Raw genomic sequence first — 4,903 nt, 5'->3', positions numbered from 1 at the left:
GAAATAAAAAATTTTCCAATTTAGTATTTCTAAACAGAGGAGTAACAGAGTGGGTGCATGAAGCCTGTGTGTGTGCTAAGTCGCTTCAGTTGTGTCTGACTCTTGCCACTCCATGGACTGCAGCCTGCCAGGCTCCTCTGTCCACGGGATTCTCCGGGCAAGAACACTGGAATGGGTTGCCATTTCCTCCTCCAAGGGATCTTCCCGTCCCAGGGATCAAACCTGTGTGTCTTATGTCTCTTGCATCGGCAGGTGGCTTCTTTACCACTAGTGCCACCTGGGAATTCTGCATTAAGCCTGGATATAATCAATAAAGGGGTGGATTTTCTGTAGAGGATTTAAGAACAATAGTAAAATCAATAAAAATTCTGTCTACTTTTAATCAGGAACAGGCTCTAACAATCCTAAACAATGTTAAGAATAAAATACTCCTCTGATCAACAATTCAAAATTTAAAATACTTGTACTTGAATTGATATCCTAGAATCTGGCATCAGAACTCCTAAATTCTATCACACTATGATCTCCCTGACTAGGATATAAAGTCTCTTCCTTCACTTCTTTCCTTATAAACTCAAAATAATGATTTAAAATACTCCATATTTGTATAATATCTCTGACTCAATACTTACATTGAGGAATCTTCTCTGTTCCTCTGGGTCCATCCTCCTATGATGGTCTCACGACATTCTTGATGTGTAACCAAAAATCCAGTGGAACTCCAGAGATGTTCAGGATTGAAATCTATGTTAGTTTGCAGATGCCAACTGCAAAGAACCTTCCAGTGCATTGCCTGTACGCATCTCCCATCCCATCTCATCTCATCTTCTCTTTCCCCTCTCACAAACCACTGTAAGCACCCTGGTTTTCTCTTGGTTTTCCATGCACTCTGCTCTCCCACCTCAGGCTTTACTCAAGCTGTTCCTCTGGCCTAGATTGTTCCTCTCCTGTCTCATCATCTGGCTGGCTTCTTCTCACCCTCCAGGTCTCAGCTTACATATCACTTTCCTCAGGGAAAGTTGAATCCCCTGTCCAACTCTTCAGAAGACTGACTCCTCCGTTATTCTTTCATCATCTCCTTTACTTTTCCCTCACAGCACTTAGCACCATTTGAACACAGACTTGGTTTTTGTCTCTCTCCCCCACCCTTGTGGCTCCGCTGATAAAGAATCTGCCTGCAATACAGGAGACCTGGGTTTGATCCCTGGATTGGGAAGATCCCCTGGAGAAGGGAAAGGCTACCCACTCCAGCATTCTGGCCTGGAGAATTCCATGGGCTATACAGTCCATGGGGTCACAAAGAATCAGACACTACTGAGTGACTTTCACCTTCACTTTAGCTAAATTGACACATGAAGATTTGAACAAAATTGTTGATCAGACTAAATTGATGCTATAGCTTTTGAAAGTATCAAGAAGCAAATTGCTTTATTAAACTTCAACTAAAAAACCATGTCATGAGTTGCATTTCTGGTAGGAAGGTATTGCTGTATATACCACATAATTTAGATATATATCCTTTGGGAAAAAAATATGTATACCTTTTTAGGAACATTACAGTGTCAAACCAATACATGCTATCCAAAAAGAACTCTGCTTTGAAATAAATAATTTTAATGCTCACTCTTAAAATCATTTTCTTTGTCAAAGAGCATAAGTGGATGTCATAACTTTGAGCTTCTATGCTTCCAAAACAAAGAAACAAAGCAATTCATGGGCATAGTCAGTTGCTTCCAAACGATGCTTGCCTTTGATAGACAGGTGGTTCATAAATTGATCTTTTCACATGGAAATTATGTTGCACTTAATTTTTCTCGGGGCCAAAATTATAAATAGAAAACAGGTCATTGTATCACAACAATAAATTATTATTTATGCACAATGGAGATGAAAGAGTGACTTGCCTTCATAAATTACCTTTTCTCCATGATTCATTGAATTCTTCCTGACCCATGAATAATGAGTCCCCTAATTTCCTACATAGAACTGGAGGAATGAAGATAAAGCAAGGGTGGGAGGAGTCGGAGAAAAATTATTGAATTGAGAATTTACATTTTCACATAGCAAACATATGAAGAATGTTCCATGGCTGTCTACATGAAATCGATGCTGCATAATTTGAAAAATAGCAGCCTGATGCCTCTTTATTCCCCTTGACAAGCGCAAAGGTTATTTTAACAATGGCACTGAATACTGTTCCATGAAAACAGTCTCCTTAAAAAGTACTAGTGTTAATAACACGTGGGATCCAAGCATCTTTCATGTAAAACCAGCAAAAAGTCTATTTTGCCTGTATAAGCTCTTTTTGTTTGCCCCCAAGTTTAAAAGAAGCATATAAAAATGGTGTTTTCATTAAAATCACAATATGCTCAAAACTGAACTATACTCTGAAATGCAACATTCAACAGCAGAAAATGACAGTCTGTGATTAAGAATAGTTGACAATTTTATCATATGATTTTAAGGGGAGAAGAAAGAAACAGTGGACCATTTTTCTCAAAATATGTATTAATAAATTTATTAAAATGTGAGATGCTAAAGTCATCCTTTGTCTCCTCTAGGGAACCAGAAATACAGAAGATGAGCATTTACAGAAGAGAAATCAGTAACACTATTACAAAGTAATCTCATATTTATGATGTCAGTAAATTGTCATAGTGTCACGATCATTTCTAATTTATAGAAGAGCTGCAGTGTAATAAAATACAAAACAAAAATGAAGATTCTTTCACTTTAAAAGTACTACTGGGTGCTCACTTCGGCAGCACATATACTAAAATTGGAACGATACAGAGAAGATTAGCATGGCCCCTGTGCAAGGATGACACGCAAATTCGTGAAGCGTTCCATATTTTTAGCAAAAATAAACAAATGGGACCTAATGAAACTTAAAAGCTTTTGCACAACAAAGGAAACCATAAGCAAGGTGAAAAGACAGCCCTCAGATTGGGAGAAAATAATAGCAAATGAAGAAACAGACAAAGGATTAATCTCAAAAATATACAAGCAACTCCTGAAGCTCAATTCCAGAAAAATAAATGACCCAATCAAAAAATGGGCCAAAGAACTAAACAGACATTTCTCCAAAGAAGACATACAGATGGCTAACAAACACATGAAAAGATGCTCAACATCACTCATTATTAGAGAAATGCAAATCAAAACCACAATGAGGTACCATTACACGCCAGTCAGGATGGCTGCTATCCAAAAGTCTACAAGCAATAAATGCTGGAGAGGGTGTGGAGAAAAGGGAACCCTCTTACACTGTTGGTGGGAATGCAAACTAGTACAGCCACTATGGAGAACAGTGTGGAGATTCCTTAAAAAACTGGAAATAGAACTGCCATATGACCCAGCCATCCCACTTCTGGGCATACACACTGAGGAAACCAGATCTGAAAGAGACACGTGCACCCCAATGTTCATCGCAGCACTGTTTATAATAGCCAGGACATGGAAGCAACCTAGATGCCCATCAGCAGATGAATGGATAAGGAAGCTGTGGTACATATACACCATGGAATATTACTCAGCCATTAAAAAGAATTCATTTGAACCAGTCCTAATGAGATGGTTGAAACTGGAGCCCCTTATACAGAGTGAAGTAAGCCAGAAAGATAAAGAACATTACAGCATACTAACACATATATATGGAATTTAGAAAGATGGTAATGATAACCCTATATGCAAAACAGAAAAAGAGACACAGATATACAGAACAGACTTTTGGACTCTGTGGGAGAAGGCAAGGGTGGGATGTTTCGAGAGAACAGCATCAAAACATGTATATTATCTAGGGTGAAACAGATCACCAGCCCAGGTTGGATGCATGAGACAAGTGCTCAGGCCTGGTGCACTGGGAAGACCCAGAGGAATCAGGTAGAGAGGGAGGTGGGAGGGGGGATCAGGATGGGGAATACATGTAACTCCATGGCTGATTCATGTCAATGTATGACAAAACCCACTACAATATTGTAAAGTAATTAGCCTCCAACTAATAAAAATAAATGAAAAAAATAATAATAAAAGTACTACTGGATCCATAATAGAATTTTTTTCTTCTTCAAGAAAAGGAAAACAATAAATGCAGTGAAGCTTAGATGAGAGCCTTGTTTAGTTAGAAAAGATTATTTTTCTGCTCTCATACATTAAGGTCTCCTTATTTCAGACTCCACTGACTTGACATTCATCATCATTTGAGTAAATGCTCAGTTAAGAGTCTTCCCTTGTGGTGTCAGATTTAGAATAGAATCTGAGTAGCACACACTGATAAACACTCTCACAACTTCTTTTTAAAATACATATAAAGATTTGGAGTGAGGTGAAAATCAGAACGATAATTCAAAGTAGATCTGACGGTCAGTCTACACCAATACATTGTATACTTACTCAATATAATAATCGTTTATAAGAAGTGTGTGCATGCTCAGTTGCTCAATTGTGTCTGACTCTTTGCAACCCCGTGAACTAGCCTCCAGGTTCCTCCGTCCCTGGGATTCTCCAGGCAAGAATACTGGTTCAGTTCAGTTCAAGAATACTGGAGTGGGTTGTTATTTCCTCCTCCAGGGGATCTTCCTGACTCAGGGATCAAACCCATGTCGTCCTGTACTGGCAGCCTGATTTTTTACCACTGTGCACCTGGGAAGTAGATCTTTATCTGTCCAATGTTTCTGAAATACCAGATTAGACTTACCAGTAAACTATGTGCCTTCCTGCACTACAGGTATATGTGTGTGAAGCAGTCATATTGGTATTGTTTTCCTTTCATTCATCTTCAATTCCCTTCCTACTCAATAAGATCTCTCTCTCTCTTTTACTTCTACTAAGAGACCAAAGATCCTAGAAATCAAATGGATAAGAATCTAAGGAAAATGACAAAAGAAGACATAGGAAACGCTCC

General features: G+C 38.6%; 1 non-coding gene across 1 annotated transcript; it reads left to right on the top strand.

Annotated features, from left to right (window-relative positions):
• Nucleotides 1-2,749: 2,749 nt before the first annotated feature.
• Nucleotides 2,750-2,856, top strand: LOC122425257. Its single transcript, XR_006264792.1, has one exon. It is a non-coding gene; the product is annotated as a U6 spliceosomal RNA (small nuclear RNA).
• The last annotated feature ends 2,047 nt before the right edge of the window (nt 2,857-4,903 follow it).

This window comes from Cervus canadensis, chromosome 22 (assembly GCF_019320065.1).
Source record: "Cervus canadensis isolate Bull #8, Minnesota chromosome 22, ASM1932006v1, whole genome shotgun sequence".
NCBI lineage: Eukaryota > Metazoa > Chordata > Mammalia > Artiodactyla > Cervidae > Cervus > Cervus canadensis.
Note: the sequence above shows the minus strand (reverse complement) of the source record. Positions and strands in the feature narration are given on the sequence as shown.